At 47.0% G+C, this 19315-nt stretch overlaps 1 long non-coding RNA gene across 1 annotated transcript in view; it reads right to left on the bottom strand.

Annotated features, from left to right (window-relative positions):
• Positions 1 to 7692: 7692 nt before the first annotated feature.
• The window catches only part of LOC140252427 (uncharacterized), a 38043-nt gene continuing 26420 nt past the window's right edge, over positions 7693 to 19315 (bottom strand). The window contains exons 3-4 of the long non-coding RNA XR_011903652.1: positions 8398 to 8546; positions 7693 to 7822 (exon numbers count right to left, since the gene is read on the bottom strand). This is a non-coding gene — a long non-coding RNA (uncharacterized lncRNA). The remainder of the gene's footprint in view (positions 7823 to 8397; positions 8547 to 19315) is intronic.

The following is a 19315-nucleotide window of genomic DNA, read 5'->3' as shown; positions in this document are numbered from 1 at the left end:
CTGGCACCTCCTGTTCACAAGGCTGAGCAGCGCTGCAAGCAGCCAAGCACTCCGGTCCTTCACCAAGCAAAACAGCTCAAGGAGGATTTGGCAGGAGAAGGAGCAGCAGAAACTGACCCAAGTCAAATGCAACTCTCCAAGAAATTCCTTTTCACTTGCAAGTGACATACAGACTTGGCCTGCCTTCCTCCGTCTTACCAGCACCCTCCTGCAAGGCAGCATTAGAAAGGAGCCTGTCTCACCCAGGGATGTTTTTCAACAATACTTCGTGTCCTCTTTTACCGTCTTCTTTTTAAGCCACTTCCAAGCTCCATTCCTTCTGCTCCCTACTCAGATCAGACTAATAAGAACATCACCTCAGGGAAAAGACTTGTACACAGACAGACTTCCTCTTCAGAGGATCAAATGGACCAGACTGTTCCTTTTCAAGTTTTATTAATCCTGGTTCATAATTTCCACCACATCATTAGTCATTTCCTATTATTGAATAGCTGGTAGCGGCAGCATCGCGCAGTAAATAGCAAGATAACCGTGCCACCTGCAATTTCTTGGCTGATACCTTCCCACAACCACATCTGGGGGAAAGACTAAGAGGTAAAATGAAAAGCCCGGCCATGTCGACTTTTTTGATCTGTGGCTCATTTCTTTTATCCACATCATCTGCTCAGCTGGCTACATAAGCTGCTGCAGACCTTGCTTAAAAACAGCTCCAGAAGATTAACACTAAAACCAGCAGTTTGGAAATGTGGTGATTTTCACTGGAATGCCCGTTCTGAGGCACGCAGGGTCTGAGGGGATCTTGCTGGTGATCAGGCCGTCTTATTTATTTGGTTTCCTAAGCTTTTCCTGGTTTGTCAACATCCTTTAGGTAATTTTGCCACCAAAAATGGGCAGAGAATTCAAACACCTTGCAGCCATCTGTTTCCTATTGAGTTTTTCTTGCCCTCTCCAGTGAAACTTATTTTTCTACTAATGTCCTTTTTGCCTTCTACCATCCAGCTCAAGAGATGGACTGGGAAAGACCACCACAGTCAGCTTCAGTGTAATATCCCAGGAGTTGGACTCGATGATCCATATGGGTCCCTTCCGACATGGGATATTCTATGATTATATGATCCATACACAGAGTGTTCTTTTGGGCCCTCATCTTTCTTTCCGTACCACAGCGGTCTCCCCACACAAGTTCTGGGTCAGAGTTTCTATGTGGTTCACTGTTTGGTGGAGCAGGACAGACCCGCAGTCAACAGCTTGAGTCAGAGTGTGGCTGCAATGACCGCGGGACAGCTGTTAGAACGGGGAGAGCCGATTTCCACCCCAGCAGTGGAACTTCTCTTTCCTTCTTTGCCGTTATCTCAGTACATTTCCCAGCCTCCCTTCTCCTGGCCTGCTGTTTCCCCACAGGCTCTGCAGGACAGCCTCACCCTGGCCACACACCAGGTTCACTGAAGACAATGAGTCCTCCCACCATCTCCAGGGCAGGCAGTGGAGTCCCCAGGACTCCAAAAGGATTTCCTCCTTTTCACTAGTCCTTGTGAATGCAGCCTTGTACACGAAGCACAATCGCTTGGGCTGGAGCGCGTTCCTAGCAGGAAGGAATGGCTTTGGGTTTGTGGCACAGCAGGTTTCTGCTGCAGCCTTCCTGCGTGACCTCAGGGAAGAAGTCACCTGCCATCAGACTTTCTCAGTGCTCGTTTCAATTCGTGCCCATTCTTCTGAACACAGATATTGTTTATTAGAGGTCATCTGAGTCCTAGGTGAAAAGAGGTAATTAAAGGCCCGATGACTAATGTGTTTAACACATTAACATGTGTTTGCTTTCATAGGGGCTTTGTGCAAACGTGATCTGCCAACCTTGCGTGCCACTGCTGGCACTCAGTGCTTCAATCTGCCAACAGGAGGTAGCAACACCTGCGTGCATCTGTCCCTGTTTACAGCAGCCCAGAGGGATGGCCAGCTTAGTGCTCCAGAACTTGTGCTGCCTTTACCCCTAGGACAAGAGAGCCATCCTTTGTAATCCCAGACATCTGCATGCTTCTTCATACTTGTTTATGTTTTTCTCTCTATTTCCCTAAATGCACATAAGCGAATGCTTTCAACATACACTTATTTATATATTAGGCAAAACACATCTCTGTCTTAAAAAGCAGCAGAAGCTAACTTCCCACAGGCAACATCCACTTCCCTTGCCTGCTTGTATGAACAGTCCCTAACTACCCATTCCCTTTCCTCCTGAAATACACAGAGCGTAAGAAGTGCTCAGGTTGTGTTCTCTGTGTGTCTATCAAACGCTCACCTCACCAAACACTCAGACTATCATCTTCTTCCTTTTCTCTGACCCAGCTCCCAAATTCTATACGAGCTTTTTGTGTCCCTGTCTCCCCTGTGCTGTGGGCAGGTAGACTTGTTCACATCTTGAGAAGGAAACGGAGAGGACAGCATCACCGCAGGCCAACAGCGTTCCATGGCAGGATTTGTCAAAGCACTTTGACTTTCACAGCATTTTTCATGGACCCAGTTTGAAGCACACCCAGATAGAGCTCAGATGAACCCCCATTAGCAAACATTGCCTTTAGGGCTTCCAGCTGAGAGGTGGGCGAACACCTCTCACCTCACACAGAACCTCTGCGGCAGCATCAGGAATTGCATCTCAGTGCCTGAATCCCAGGGCTGCTCCTTCCTTTCTCACCCTGCCGTGTCTCACCCAGTCTCCCATGCCCACCCTCAGCGATGGCAGGAGCTGCTTTCCCCAGCCACCCCTCTCAGCTCTCCATTTCCTCTGCTCTTCCACGGGAGCCTAGAGCTGTGATGATCATTGGGGCTCCTTCAACAAGCCCAAGGGGGGTGAACCAGGCCACAGGGCCAACAGGGAGTCCCCAAATTCCTTAGCTGTTACAGCAGACTTTTCATTGTTACCCAGGCAAGCAACTTAACCCCCTACCCTCCTTCTAGCAAGCGTGAGCTAATCCTGCACAATAAAATCTTCCTCCCTTGGTGCAGTGCAAAAAGCTCTAATTAGCGTTCCTAAAGTATCTTCAGGCCTCAGACCATAAAAGTGTAAATGGCTCATCTTCTAAATAATAGCAATAAAATCCTGCAATCAGTAACTTGACCGTAACTGCTACACGGGTATAATAAATTGCTTTTGCCATCTCCAAATGAATTGTCATGAATCAGGGCCTTTGTTCTCACAGTCAGCCAGTTATTTTTTGCCCTTCTGATGGAATTCCTGCAATAACAATGGGGGAAGCATGTAATGGAGAGTGACGGGCATCTTTATAAACAGCGCTGGTCACGTGAGCCATATATCAGAGAAGTAGATTTTTAGTACAGTACCATCTAAACAGCCTAACGAAGACGGGGAAAGCCTGTTGATCTGGTTACTCCGTATAGAGACAGAGTGTTTTATTTTAAGCTCCTGTAATCCTCGGAGTTAGCCAAAAGGAAGGGATCATTTCCAGCCATATTTTTCAAATAGGAAACGGAGAGCGGTGAGCAACCCATCAGATCCGAGGAGTCTGAGAGAGGACTGGGAGCTGAGCTCAGCTCAGGGCTTTAACTTCAACCTTCCCCTTTTCTTCCAGTTCCCAAGGAACACCCTGCCTCTGCCAGGAACCCCATCCCAAAGCTGCTGTGCAGCTCCTCTGTGACAGCAAGCACTGCTGAACTGTGCACAGAACAGGAGCCCGGGGTTTGAACCCCACTGTGCTCTTCAGCCCCATGTAGGATCAAACCCCGACATCCCAGGTTCGAAAGCCTTGCATTTCACATTCCTTCACCAATGGGAACAGCACATCTTAATTCAAGAGAGGGTCAGGCTGTAGCTCTTTATAGCAAACAGGGAGGAGGGAACGGTTTGTGTGGAACCTAATTATTTAGCGGTGTGCTGAAAAGTCGCCTGGCAGAGTCTGCCCTTGCAGACAGCACTTTCTCTCCTAACAGTGATCCTGATAGCAGGACTTTTATCAGCAGGGCAGCACTGTGCTCTGCTCAGACCCCAAGTGGTCTTCACAGCTGCCACCACCTCCTTTTAAAAGGGTACAAGGGGCCTGTGAGGTTAAGAAAGGATAAAAACAAGTACTTATCGTTTGGGAAGTAATGTCACTGGTTATCTAAAGCAACGTAATTATATCACAAGCTTTATCTGCGAGTGGCTTTTTCCTTCCAGGGGGTAGGAATAGAAAAACTTTTCACTTCATAATGAGTCCTATTGAAACTCCATTTTGCCCTTGGCAAAAGGCCATTATCCAGCAGAAACATGTAATCATCCTAAAAATGCATAATGGCATGGAAAACGGACAAGTAGTTTCTTGAAATATTGTTTGTAAAAGGCCTAATTTATAATGGGGATTGTTTGTGTTAGGGCCTTTTGGCATGTATGGTTAACAAGAACTTGCTGTTCTGCTGCCAGTTTGTCTAATCAAGAGGGCCTTGTGCAGGCCTCCCTCCATACGGCCATGGAAACAATGGGAGCTTTTTCCAGGAGCTGCCCCATCATGACAGAGCACCCACTGCTTCATCTGTTGTTGTTCCTCACCACGGACATACTGCTGTCAATGTGCCACATCAAGACATAAACGGCATCAGATTCAGTGCACTGCTGTCCATCTAGAGCAATATTAGGAATGAGCTGGCAGCAGCAGTAATTGAGGTCAATCATGCAACTGCTGGCTCTTTGTGGTGATGCCATGGTGTGACCAACGCCTTCCCTCCGGAAACGCAGCAGTTTGCACACACGCTATGAATGAAAGCTCCGGCCCTGCAAAGAGTTGGATCATGTGCAGGAGAAAGCGTTCTGCAAAAGGAAATGAGAAAGACGCAGAATCACAGAATGGCCCAGGTTGGAAGGGACCTCAGGGATCATGAAGCTCCAACCCCCACCACAGGCAGGGCCACCAACCTCCACACTGAATACCAGCCCAGGCTGCCCAGGGCCCCATCCAACCTGGCCTTGAACACCTGCAGGGATGGACGGGGCACCCACAGCCTCTCTGGGCAGCCTGCAGTACCCACTCTTCACCTGCTTTGTTATTAGGTTCAGAGTACAATTTGCTTGTCTTCTGTATCCACAAAACAGGAGTGGGAAAGGCCCCATTATATCTGGCTCTTATTACCAGGTGTCTTGGTCTGTGGCAAACTGAAAGCTCTCTCTGGTTTATAACCCCTGCAGGTACCCAGTAACCTTTCTGTGATCCCTCCAAGCATCTCCTTTATGTCAGGAAAGGCTCCACTCAGTGCTCCTGGCAGACGTGTCGCTCAGCCCACATACCTGCTCACAGGAACTGCCCTCCAAAGCAGAGCTAAAGCTACACAATAAACGTTCCTTCCTGAACCTCCTATTGATCCTGGATCTGTGAAGCAGGGTGCCATGCAGAGGGGGGGATATGTGCCGGAAAAACAGCATGAGAGATTGCTTTTGAGCAGAGCACAGGATGATACCGCTCCCAGCAGTGAGCCACGGGGTGCAGCACGGAGGGAAAGGAGGAACCATGGGTTTCAAGACTTGTAGTGCCAACATCCAGGCCTGAAAAGTTGTACCTTGTGACACCAAGCAGTCATTTGCTGTAGGTTTGTGCCCCGAGGCCTCTGGCACAGACGATACCTACTGAGCCTGGCACTGTACGTGCCTTTATTTTAAGACAGTCCTTGCTACTGAGAGCTTAGAATTGACACAGAACGGTATTTTTAACAAAAGTACAATAATTGCCACAAGTAAGATGAAAACAACGCTATAATTTGGACAGCTTGACAGAATGCGAAGACCCTCTGGAGAGGAACACAGTTCAAAGCATTTTTGTCTTTGGGGCGTTTTTGCTGAATCCGTGGGTATCCCTCTAATGTACAGAAAACAAGAATCCTTCTTTATTTGCTCCAAAGCTGTGTTTGTACAGTAACTTCTGAAGAAGGCGCTTCTTCCTTCCATAACCAAATAAAATGATCCCTTAGGCTATTTATAGTCCTCACGGCCCAAAGACATCACTTGGCTCTCTACCACAAGCCCGGCAGTGTGTTACTATATTAAAAATTGCGCAAATGTAATGACGGGGTACTGCAGGCAGCGTCTGCAGACAGAACCTGCCAGAAGCCAGGAGACAGGAAACGCGGGGCCTTCGGGCCTTCCCTGCCTCGGACCTCACCGGGACTGAGAGGGGAGAGATGGGGCCTGGCTTTGCGGGGCGGCTGACTCACATCTGCCTTTCTGTAGGAACCGGTTTGCTGTAAGCTGCAAGTGCAATCCTCACCCCCCACAACTCAGATATCCTTCCCTGACAATCCGGTGTGACACCACTTCTGCCCGGTCACGCTGAAGCCACCTATTCTTCAGACAGAGAAAAGAGCCTGGATTATTTCCCCTTTGCATCACAGCACCCTTCCACAATGGAGTGCTGATGTCACCAGGTCACAACATTTGTGCCCTTGATTGCCCAGCTTTCATGTATCTTCTGCTTCTAGACTGCATGTTCTGTTCTCCCCACAGTATCACAGAATCACCCAGGTTGGAAAAGCCTTCCGAGACCCCCAAGCCCAACCCACCATGCCCACTGTGCCACTGCAGCACCACTCTTAGAGAAAATAAATGTTTCCCCATATCCGACCTGAACCTCACCTGGTACAACACGAGGCCATCATCTTTCATCCTATCACTGTTACATGGAAGCAGAGATCGACCCTCACCTTGCTACCACCTCCTATCAAAGAGCTGGAGAGAGCGATAAGGTCTCCCCCGACACCTTATTACTGTGCTTGAGCTGGCAGCTGCCACCCATGGCAGGGTGGCAGAATGAAAACCTGCTCTACTTTATCCAGCTGCCCCTATCGGGCTGCAAGCCCCAAGCATCCCCATGCAGGCACAAGGCAGAGCGGAGCTAAGCAGAGCCAAAAGCAAGCACAGCTCCGCTTCCTCCAAGACCCCAGGACAGCGGGGCAAGTAGCTACTGAAGAGTGAAGGTATGAAGAAAGAAAAAGCACTTTTCCTCAGGGCACGTGAGCTCTGACAGGAAACTTCAGAGGAACTCCGGGGGAGGGAGAAGTCACTGGGATGATGAATCACCCACTGCCCTACGGAGTCATTTCCAATCCAACTGTCTTTAGGAGGGTCGCCTCTGAGCTGAGCACAAAATCCTCTTCAAAATATACATGGAGTCTCAGGGTAAAGAAGCCAGGCACACAACGCAGAGCTAGGATCAGTATTAATAGAACGCAGACAGCAAATTGCTCACCTGCTCCTTCCTTCTGACGTCAGCCTGCTGTTTTAGCAGTCTATCACTTTGTCCCTTGCTACTGGCCACTCACTGACAAAAGCTGAGTATTATTTGCTGACAGAAGGAAATGCAAGAGGCAGGAGCGGCTGACCCAGCCCAGCACGGCCAAGTGAGCCGCAAGGAGGGCTGAGCAGCAAAGACTTGCCCATCTCCAGCTCCAAATGCCCAAGTCTTCCATAATGCCAAAGCCAAGAACCCCTCTTCAACGCTTGCCCTGTGAACCTCCTGCCAAGCTCTTTCGCTTTGGCACTTTGCAATAAAATTGCACGTTACAACATTTTGCACAGTTTGATTCCGCATCTAATACAGTGACGGTCTTTCAAGTGGAAGATTAAACATCAGGACGTTCCCTGCATCCTCGCACTACTCACATCCAAACTCCTGCTTTGCCCATTCATGCTTCTTGCTTTAAGCTCTCAATCCATCCACGTAGCCTGGTTTACCCAGCGTCCTTTTGCTGCAGCACTTCCCCGCGTTCCTCTCCGTCCGGGAGCGCTGGGACCGAGCAACGCAGTATCCGCAGTGCCACCTTCTGGTCTGCCACACAAATCCCAGCCGCTGTGCTGCAGAACCATCCAATCATTCAGCTTGGAGAAGACCTTCAAGATCCCCAGCCCCAACCCCAGCCCACCCCACCGTGCCCACTGCCCACGTCCCTCAGTGCCACATCCCCACGGCTCTGGAGCACCTCCAGGGATGGTGAGCCCAGCACTGCTGGGCAGTTGTGCCACTGCAGCACCATCCTTTCAGAGACTAAATCTTTCCTCACATCCAACCTGAGGAGGGCTTGTCAACCTGCCCATCCCCACTGCAGTTACCAGCTCTCGTGGCCACAGGCAAAACCTCTCTTGCAGGTGTTCCTCGAGGCACCCCCATCATTTCAGTTCACCAGAGTGAAGAGCTCAGAGCACTCGGGTCCTTGTGCCGTGCCCAACACAAGCACCACGACACGGACACAACCAAGTGCTTTTCTCCAGCTCAGGAATCCTCACATTGTTTTCCTCCCCAGGAAAATCTATAAGCAGAGGAGTAACTGCTGCACTTTTTCTTGGCCTGCTGTCCCAAGATCTACAAATAGGCCGCTGTGCCGCTGCAAGTTGCAGCATGTGGACCGTGATCTGATATCAGTGCACCGTACCTGATAACAGAGGTGCCTCTGCAGATGTTTGCAGTGCCCCAGGCTGTCCCCCAGAAGCTTCTCAGCTGCTTCACCCCCTCTGCAAATCAGCAGGTGCAATCCTCACGAGGACAACCACAGATCCGTGTCCTGAAGCTCAGCACCAACGGCTGCAAAGGAAGAAACACCGTCAGCAGTGTGCCTTGAAGTTGTTCATTGGACTTCTGTATTAATTCTCCACCGCATTATTTACAGCCATACTAAAAAATTAAGTGCTTCATGGAGCTTCTCTGTGGGTTTTGGCCACATGGAACAAATGTGATTTCCTGAAGCTTGCATCACGTTGGCAGCATGTCAGCAATTTCAATGCATCTCTCTAAATAAGGACTTAATTCTCTTTTATTATAGGCCCCATTATACCGCTCCCAGTGGCTAAAGGGGCCTTGAGTTTGAGCAGAAATGTCATTTACACCCACCTCATGTCCTTCTCACAGAATTCTGATCTATAAAAGAAAGAGGCAGTGTACTGTGCAGCTCCAGCTTGAGGCCTGGCAGCCAGAAGTTTTCCACTGCCCCTGGTTTTGGCCAACCAGGAAGCCATTTCAAACCAAGAGCCCAACGTCCACCAATACACTTCTATTTCATTCCCTTGCATCTACAGAGCCCTTAACAAAGCTACATTAGAAGAGCAGGGGGAAACAATCCAGAAAGGATATTTTAGCAATAGGACAAGAGGGAACGGCCTCAGGTTGCTCCAAGGGAGATCCAGGTTGGATGTTAGGAACAATTTCTACTCCAAAAGAGTGGTAAGGTGCTGGAATGGGCTGCCCAAAGAGATGGGTTAGGGTTAGCTGCACCCTAACCCCAACCAACCTGGAAGTGTTTGAGAACCATTTAGACATTGCACTGAGGGACATGGTTTGCTGGGGAAATAATGGCGGTAGGTGGATGGTTGGACTGGATGACCTCAGAGGTCTTTTCCAACCTTGGTGGGGCAATGATGCTGTGATTCACCCTGAGTCTGGAGGGTTTGGCTATGGCATTGCAGCAGTTCTAGGCCCTTTTTGGGGCAGCCCACAAGGAAACCCTGCCGGGAGAAATCTGATTGAAAAGAAGCAATCCTCTGTCTGTGGGGCTACACTGTGAAGGTGATGCACACAAAACATGTCTGCCATTCACACCTGAAGGTGTAACATTGCTCCGGGTGCTACGGCAAGGAGGTATCCAGTCCACTGCATTGCCATGGCCATTTTACCCCCATGCTCCAGTGCCTTCTCTATGAAACAGACCACAATAGGTCATTCCTCTCCATCCTCTCTCTGAGGCATTGGTTGCCTCCTGCACGTGTGGATCATGCCTGGCACACCAAACTCCAGTCTTGGTTGGCCACTACGGTAACACACCATAATATTTGGATGAGCTTACACATATGGGAAACCCCACTGGCTTCTAGAAGTCTCCTGACTTAGCCTGGGAACTGCGACTGGGAGATGTAATCATAACAACACACAGCCTTTATCTCCCAGTGGGAATTCTTCCAGCTTCCATTCTTTAGAGCCTTATCCATCCCTTTGTGAAAAACTCTGCTTGTTTTTTCTTTCTAACGAATAACTTTCCAACCGAACTCACGTTTCTAAATATGATTTTTAAAGGAACATACGATTTGGGGGATAAACTGGTGAAATTCCAGCTGAGCTCTCACCACTGCAACGGCAGCGATTTTTCCATCCAAATATACCCCTGACATGGAGGGAAATCACGCTATCACTGCATAGAGCTGTTTTGATAGATCAGTTCCCTCACCGAGCATATTTTATACTCATCAGAACTATTTATACATGCTCACATATCAGAGCTATTCTAGGAATTAGCAGTATGAATAATCATGTTAGTCATTCTCGAAGGAACAAACAGACGCAGGATCTTTATTAATGCAAAGCAGAGATACCTATGAGAAAACTGATTCCCTCTTTCTGCCTGCTGCTTTAAATGCACACACACACACACGCATGCATACGTGCATGGATCACACGTCCCATTGCAACCAAAGATTCTGCTAAGCTTAATTAAACGAACAGCAACAAAGAAAGCAGGTTCTGTCTATTTTTAAACAAGTATGCCCTAAACGTGCACCAAATCAAACCTCCTTAGCACACACTCCTAAGAGCTTTTGGAAAATCCAGCTTAAGGGAATTAGGCACGCAGATCTAATTGAATTTCGGGGCGATACGGACACCTAAGACCTTGAAGCTCCTTTGGAAACTCCTGTCTTATCCAATACACGGTTCACTTTCCAGCTGAGAAATACCTTAGTAATGGTACACTTAACACTCAACAGTCATTTGACCTATTTTACTAATGTGTTTGGGAAGGAGGTTAATTAACAGTGGATAGCTATATCCTTAAGCTTAATTTTTCCAACAACCCTGCTCATAAAAGGAAAAATTGAGTACATATTAAAGGAAGCAAGCAATTAAGTCGCACAAATAGTGAGCTCATTGAACTGCAGCTGACTTCTATCATGTCAAAGAACAACTAAACACAGAAGCAATGAAAAGATTGTTGCCACGACCACCACTGAGAACTGCCTGGCAATAAAGATGAATAACTTCCTACTTGAAGATTACTGATTAAAGCTCTTAGAAACCAAAAGGTTGGACATAGGCATATCTGAAGCAAAATATTTTAATGCACATTTGGCAGATTCTGTAATGTATTTACAGTGAATTTAAAGCGAAGATTTATACAACTCCAGTAAACTCTGCTTTAAGTGGTCTTTAAAATGACCACCGTTCCAAACTTCAAAAGCACAAAGGTAACAGGTTCGTTTCAAAGGAGCTACCTTTGCTGTTTCCTAAATACAGAGGCGGGGAAATGGAAGGTTGAGCATCCATAAGCCTAAGCACAGTGTCGATGGATGGCACACACAGAGCCCTGGCCACCTGCATCCCGTGGGGGCTGTGCCCCTCTGCACACACAGCCTGCTGGAGAGGGGTCCATACAGACAGACTTGGGCATCCATGTGTGGAACCACAGGGCAGCTTTGAATGGTTGCCTTGGTTGTCCTGCTGCAGGTCCCAGCACTACATATCTTGGGAAGTACTGCTGAGTGGCAGCGTAGCAGTGTAGCATGGAGCTCTTCAGCCAAATGCCTGCACTTGTACCACTGTACAACCACTGTACAACCACTGCACAACCACTGCAGCAGTTGTTCTCTCGTATTCAAACCCGCCTTCTAAATGAATAGGAAAGAGAATCTCCATAGCCACATGCTGTCAAATCCAGACTTAATAACTGTGCTTTTCCTGGGGACATCTCAAAACCCAAGAGGGAAAGCATGGTGACCTCCCCTCCCCACACATCAGGACTCCCTGTGTCACCATCTGGATGCCACTGGCCTGCACAGAAGCGTACAGTCAGGAGAAAGGCACTGGACAGCACTGCCATGCCCCAGTGGTGGAATCAGAGCAATGAACTGTGCAGAGACGTCGGGGAAAGAACTGGAAAGGCAGTTTGGCTGGGAGCAGACAGTGAGAGCATTCAGGCAGAAGAGTCAGGAAAATTTTATTCAGATAAGTTCTCATTATTTGCAGTCTGTGACTAAATATGAGGCACCTGCAAATGCAATAGAGCAAAAATCTACAAAGCAGAAAGCAGCTTTGTCCAGCGTCCAGGGAACAGCTGGCTCTGCCTAGCAAAAGACACTTCATTTTAGGTAGAGCAGGTTGAGAGGCTATATGCAGTCCCATGACAAATGACATTAAATATGATTATTAGTCTCTTAGCTCTCACTGCAAAATACTTCTGTGCACTAACGACATGAATTTTGAGCCGATGTTTTTGAACATCAAATCCAAACAAACAGAAACTACGCTCAAAGCACAGTTATCCCGTTGGCTTCCAAGTGCTCCACTTTTTATTCCTCTCTCCCTAATAACTCCTTGAAGTCGTCTTCCCCTGAGTCAGGGGCCTTTTGCTAATGCCCCGCAGCAGATATCTTCTTACTTCCAATTGCTGTATGATGATGGAAGCAAGACTTGCTTTTGTTATTCTGTTAAATGCAACTCGGAAATAAAGAACCGGGAAGCAGACCTCCATTTCCACCCACTTGCTCCTCTGACTTGAGTCTTTCTGCCCTTGAAAATTTCCTGAATCCACATTCCCTGCAGTGAATCACATCAGGAAGTAAAAATCTTAATTGTAACATATAAGTTAAACAGCAAGACATGACTTCATTACAGTGGAGATAAAAGGGCAAGGGATTACTGGCAATTTCACCTCATCTTAATTCATGGGGCTTCTTGGGACTGATACAATACAAGCACATGTGAGTGCAAGGAAGTTATTTTGTTAATGTTTTTATCTGCTTTGGGCACTTTTAGTGCCTTTCCACGCCTAGTCCCCACATCTGGAGCACTGAGTTGTGGCTACTCTCACACTTAGATACTTGCTCAAGACACAGAAGTACAATGGCATGTTGATTCAGAACAGAAAAGGCTTGCATATCCAACGTGCCCTTTTACCTCTGCAAAGGCCAACAGCAAGCATTTAACTACCCAGAAGCGTCCCCTTAGCCTGACTGAGATACTGAGACATGGAGGCACAAAAAGAAGGCAAGATAAGAGGATGGCAGTGGAAAATATAGGAATGCTAATTTCTTTAGAATCACAGAACCATCGAATTATTCAGGTTGGAAAAGATCTCCCAGATCCCCAAGCCCAGCCCACGTCCCTCAGTGCCACATCTCCATTTGGGACACGTGCAGGGACGGTGAGCCCACCACTCCTGGGCAGCTGTGCCACTGCAGCACTGCTCTTTTGAAGAGGAACTTTGTCCTAATATGCAATCCAACTAACACCCAACCTGCAGCAGCAGGAGAACAAAACCCAAGTGTTTTGCAGTGAGTGTGCAGCACACTGATGAACATGTGCTGTATGTTCCCATCTCCGTCCAGTGCAGACAGCTGATTGTATTCATGCCACTGTCTATCCTGACTCAAACAATAGGTTTTGCTGTGTGTAATTTCAGAAATACACAACGTTGGCCAACGTGCCACACGTTAGAAACATCACACCCCTGAGTGTCCCCTCCGGCCGTATGATCTATGGATCTTCCCTGCATTTATGGGGAGGGAAGCAGTTTTTCAATAGCTCAGACTTACTCTGATAAGGCTAATTTACAGTCTCTCCTCACCAAACTCATTAAATTGCTTTCCAAAAATTCTGCTGCACATTCAGCAGCTGCATTCACTGCCCACTGGGGTACTTTGGAGAAAGCAGAGGCTGCCTTTTCTGCAGCATTTCCTCTCAAAGCAAACAGCAGAGGTGTTTCTCATTTTCCTTTGCATTTCCTTTTTCAGAAATATTTTGCCTTAGAAACTACATAGATACGTTATTCTTCCTGAGGGTTTTTTGGGTGTTTTGTTTGTTTGTTTTTTTTTTTCAAAACATTGAGGCCCTCGTGTTCAGATGAGACGTAACAGCAGTTCTAAAGTCCATTCCTATTTGTCAATACATCAAACTGCATTTGCCTGTGCAGCACTCAGCTTTGTTCCAGCTATTCACTCCGTTCCTCTTGCGAGAGTATTGGGGCAAAGCAATTCCCTGAGATACACCTACAGTGACATGAGCTGGGAGGAAACAAAAGGCATTCATGCACACTCGTGCACAGAAGCATATGCCCAGTTCTTCTGGGAAAATTCAAAACATTGCAGACATATGGATCCTTTTCAATCTGAGCGTCGTAAGTGCATGAATGGCCACTTTTGTGTGGAACTGGCTGAATAAAAACATGTTACATTGATACAGAGGGAAGGCAGGAAAGCCAGTAAGGCTAACTGGAGCATACTTTGAAACAAGCATTCTGTACTCCTTAAACCATATGGGGCATTCAGGTGAACTTGTGTAGGCTCAGCTTTTCATATTGCGATGATGTGAAGTCTGAAAATTCAGAGAGAACAATAGGAAACACAAAAAGAGAGCCATACAAAATTGATATTTGAGTAAACCAAGGGAAAAATGCCGCGTACTGCCCTGACCAACTGTTGACCTGAAACAGCATTTCTGGAGACCCTATATGATGATGGAAGCTCTTCAAAACCAGACAAGGACAGATATTTCAGGCAGTCTGAATTTAGCAATGGGTTATTATTCGTGCTGAAGTTTCAATAATATTTCCAGCCCAGGATGAAGGTTCCAGAGGTAAGGTGTGAACCAATTCATCCATCACAGTGCTACAGCAAATGGATGAAAGAAAGATGAAATCTCTTGGGTGTTCAGCACCCAGCCGACGACAAAGGCAGACCAAAGGCCAAAGGAGAGGCAGTGCTACTTTTGTGGTAATTCCATAGGAGGGTTTAATCAACAGCATCTGTAGAAGTGATGTGTGTAAATGAAATTTATTTAGTCATTGAAAAGACTAATTCCATGCAGAGATAACATGGCACGGCTGGTTTCAAGCAGACAAGACCTCTGCAGGAATGGGAAGATATTCCACAGAGCCAGGAGATTTTCTGTTGCTGAGAGGTTTTCTTATTACCTGAAATAAAGATTTAGATCAAAGTTTTGAGTTTCTGCCGGAGACCCAAGTTCAGACTTATTGCTTTCCATGTAACAGCCCTCTTATCGTGCAAAAGAAACGGGGGAGTGAATGCACCCTAGCATATGGGAAGAAAATCACACTGTCCTCAACGCTGTATCCAAGTCTTTGGCACAGGAAAACTCAGCGGTAAAAGTTCTGCTTGCTGAGCAAGCCTATTATCCAGCCACTTCAGGTAGGAGCTGGAAGAGCAGATGCAATCTTTTAAGATGGAATTGAAACCGATTTTGTATCATAACTCAGCACATCAACATTCCTGGCAAGCAAAGGCCATCAGTGCCGCCTTCATGGAAGGAGAGGGCTCTGTGTGCGGCTGCTTCTCACCTCCAGGAAAACGGAATGGAAAGAAAGAGAGTGTCTGCTTGTCGCACTAGAAATTGCAGGGGGGAAAAAAAACAGTCAAACTCGTGGGATTACTGAAAAGTAACTCTTTTTGGTATAGGCATTAGTCCGGGGCTCATTATGAGGAACTATGAACTCAGTTTGACCACTGTGTTGGCGGGAGTTTCTGCAGGAATGGGGGGAGCTGAAGGGGGAAAAGGATATTAAACACACAGGATTATGACAGTAAACAAGAAAGCTATTTTAGTGCTATTCTAGGGTGTTTTTTCAAGCAATTTTAAAATTCATATGAAAAATACATGCACGTAAGGAATTTAGGGTTAGGTTTCTCCTTTCTCCACCCCCCGCCTGCAGCTACTCCGTTTCTCCCGGGCTGCAGCGCTGGCCGAGCAATGTTGGTAGTGAGTAGTTTATCTTCATAGCTGTTTTGCCGCTTTGTTTGTGTTTAGCTCGAGTTCTGATCCTTTCTGGTTAGCGTCTTTCACTGGTGATTATAGGCAGTGTACTGTGAAAAGGTTAGTTTGGTCAGTGGAGCAGAGGGTTGGGAGGGGGGAGAGGGTTAGGAGAGTTTATCAAGTGATCAGAGATGCCTTGTTGGCGCTCATCCTTTGTAAACAATACGAAATGTCAGCGTTGCTGGTTGCTGTCACTGCTGACAGTATAAAGAGCAGAGAGTGTAGCATTCTTTTGGGAAGCGGGTTTACTGGGAGAGGAAACGAGGCTATGGGATGAAGGCACTTGGTGGATATCTGAGTACCTTGGGAAAAGAGAGGAGTTTGGGCTTCTCACTCAGCAACCTGATGAAAACTAGACAAATAGTCTTGCGTTTAATATATAGTTTCCACCAATTCATGCTTCTTTTGTTAGGAACAATTCTAGTCTGTATCGGAAAGAGACGGTTAAATATAAAGAAATCATTTCACATTGACAAGCAAGTTTCAGATTAAGAAGCCAAAGGAAGTTTATGAAAGGAAAGAGCTGCATTCAGATAGGTAAATTTCCACCACCCAACCGTGCATTCCTGGGAGACTAAATAGGCCATCAGAGACACAAAGCGTTGGGACGCAAACAGCTGTAGGGAAAACAGAAAGCTTTATATGGCTGTGAAAAGGGAACCGCAGCAGAAATAGGACTGACGGAACCCAATTTGGAAACACGCAGCTATACCTGCAGGCAAATGGAGCAGAACCTCCTAAGAAAACTCATCCTGCAGAAACAGCGGTGCATTTCCACCATCAACTGGACCAGCAAACCCAATCCACTGTATTATGCAGCATTTCTAATGCACGCTTGGTGTTCTTAAAATAACAAAATGAAGTAAAATAAAGGCAGATTTCCTCTGAGAAAACAAATTACGCGTGTTAAATTGTAATAAACAATGTACTGTCAAAACAGCGTTACTGGGAATGACCGACGGTGCTCCGCAGCCGCTGCTGATCGGACACACAGAGTGCTGAATGGATTTTGGGAGTTATCAGTCCATCAGTCACCCTGGGAGATTTATTGCACTCGAGTCAAATAAAGCTCACAGAACTGCTTAACTCTTGATCTTCTCGACTCCGCAGAAAGAAAAGGAGAAAGGAATTAGTCTGGGAAAACAGGTAGACTCTCTGAAGCAGAACTCCATCTGTCACAGCTGTGTGTGCTCCCACTATAAACCCATCTGTCCACAGAGATGGCCACGCAGTAAATACACACACAGACCCCAAACAGACAGGCCTTTAGAGACCCAGATGGGACAATATTCTGAAGAGTTTGGTGATTCTAACATCCAGACCCGGTGCCAGAACCAGAGGCACCTTGCTCTAAAATCACAGCCCTTTCACTGGAGCCAGTGTCAGCGCTGTTGTGTTTCGTGTGTTCCACTGGAAAAACAGACATGACGATTGTCCCTGAAAGCGGCGTTTCAATGCCTGTGAGGACACAGTCCCACTGAATTCGGTGGCCTGGAATTTCCCCTGTGTTCAGAAATGTCACATTGAATCCCAGTGGCCTATGAGGGTGCAGACACGGACAAGGCCTCTACGCTTCTGCTTCAGACAACTGAAGTCAGCCAGAACGCCATGCACTTCCCTGGGCACGGGGACAAACCCTCACCTCCCGCAGCTCAAACCTGCTCTCCTTTCTGTGCAATTCCACAGACAGTGAAATCAACAGGAGTTTCACCTAAAACCTTGACAACTCGTTTTAGATATTTTATTCCACAACGATCGTCTCAAATGAAGGCACCATCAGTGACCTCGCACCGTGTAGGGGTGAGGAGAACTCCTAGAATGTCCCTGTTCCCTTTGACTTTCTTGTTCTTGTTTGAACTGCAGAGGAACAAAAGGGACTCTCGCTGTTTGGATCTCTTTCACGAAGGACAGTAAATTTACAGACCCGGTCTTAAGAAACAGTTGTTCCTGAACCGCTTTCTAAAGCTAACGAATAGTAAAAAGAAAATAAAATAAAAGAGATTTGCCTGTCATGGGAGTTGGCCAATAAAATGCAACAGTGTTTATTACAACATTTAAGGTCTGTGATTAAGAACACCAAAAGGCCCAAACTAGAAAGGGTTTTAGCCTGTAATTTCCCTACAGCCCTGGCCTGTACTTCCTTATGAGCCAGCTCAGCAGGGCTTTTCTTCCATGTCCATCATCAGCTTGTAATTATTGCCATTCTCAAAGCTATGCCAGATGGGCTCTTTAGAAGCCGGCATGCAGCTTGTTTATGAGAGAGTGAGCTGTAATATTACTCTACACAGAGACCTATCTGGTCCTGGTCAGAGAGCCACGGCGTGCCCCCCATCCCTCCTCGCCCTCCCTGCCCCTCCGTTTCAGCCCGGGGGTAGCACAGGCTGTACTGTACCCCAGGCCTGGGAGGCCGATCTCCATCCCTCACTTTGTTCATTTCTCACTCAAAAAGATGTTCCAGATTGGCACAGTCGGACTTGAGGCATTTTCCCTGCTTTCTCCCATTCCCTTCCTCCTCCCCACACGTTTACTCTTTCCTGAGCAGGCAGTGACTGCAGGGCCGGGATCTGCCATGGCTGTGCCTAGCCAAGAGGATAAACATGTGTGCAGAGGTTGAGGTTAAGCAGTTGTGCGGCAACGCAGAGCGAATAACCCGGCGTTCATCTTGTTGTAGGCCGCCAGCATTGGGTATCTCAGAAGGCCAGGACAGTGCTTCTATCAGTAGTTAATGAGGCAGGACTTGCAACAGATAGCCACTTTTAACTTACAAAAGCTTTTAGATGTCTCTGTTTACTTTGATCCATTTCAGTTCATTTGAGCCTTTTCTCTTTTCCTTTTTTTCCAACCTTCCCCCCCACACACACACAGCCACCCCAGATAAACTGCCTTCCCCTCCCCCCCACCCTTCACTCCAACAATAGTATCATTTACCAACTTTTATACTTAACAAGTTTGAAGATCTTTAGTCAAGTTCTGCTACAATGGCACAAAGAAAATACACGGCTCTTAGAGCACCGTAGTAAAGAGAGAGGGAGGGGAATCTGGCTGCAGAAACGTAATTAAAAAATCCCAGTGCCGAAAGATAAATGAAAGGAAGGGGGGCGGGGGGTGGGAATAACAGGAAAGGCTGCATTTTCGGGAGAGATTTAAAGTTATTTGTTCCTGATTGGGGGAACTGGTCATTCTTTTATCCCTTGTTATTTTATCCATGTGATGCCAAAAGAACTTTCTTTGTTAAAATGTTCTCAGAACGGATAAAACTAATTTGCTGGAATGTGAAATAATCCAGAAAGTAAGAGGACTGTGCCTAATGTTCACAGACTGAGAATGGCAAATTAACCTGCCACAGCTTCCAGTCCCTGGGGCACAGAGCTGGAATTTAAAGCTTCCGAAGAGAGCCCTGGTGCTAATGGATTTGCATGAAACTTGGCATGTTAATGGAGATTGTCTCTTGTAATGAGCTTTTAATTAGGTCTGCTTGGTGCTTGACCTTCTTGTAATATGGGGCCATTCCTCAGATGACAGCATTTCTAACCCACAGGTGTGGA

The sequence above is a fragment of the Excalfactoria chinensis genome, chromosome 5 (assembly GCF_039878825.1).
Source record: "Excalfactoria chinensis isolate bCotChi1 chromosome 5, bCotChi1.hap2, whole genome shotgun sequence".
Taxonomy (NCBI): Eukaryota; Metazoa; Chordata; class Aves; order Galliformes; family Phasianidae; genus Excalfactoria; species Excalfactoria chinensis.
This window is presented reverse-complemented; position numbering and strand designations above follow the sequence as displayed.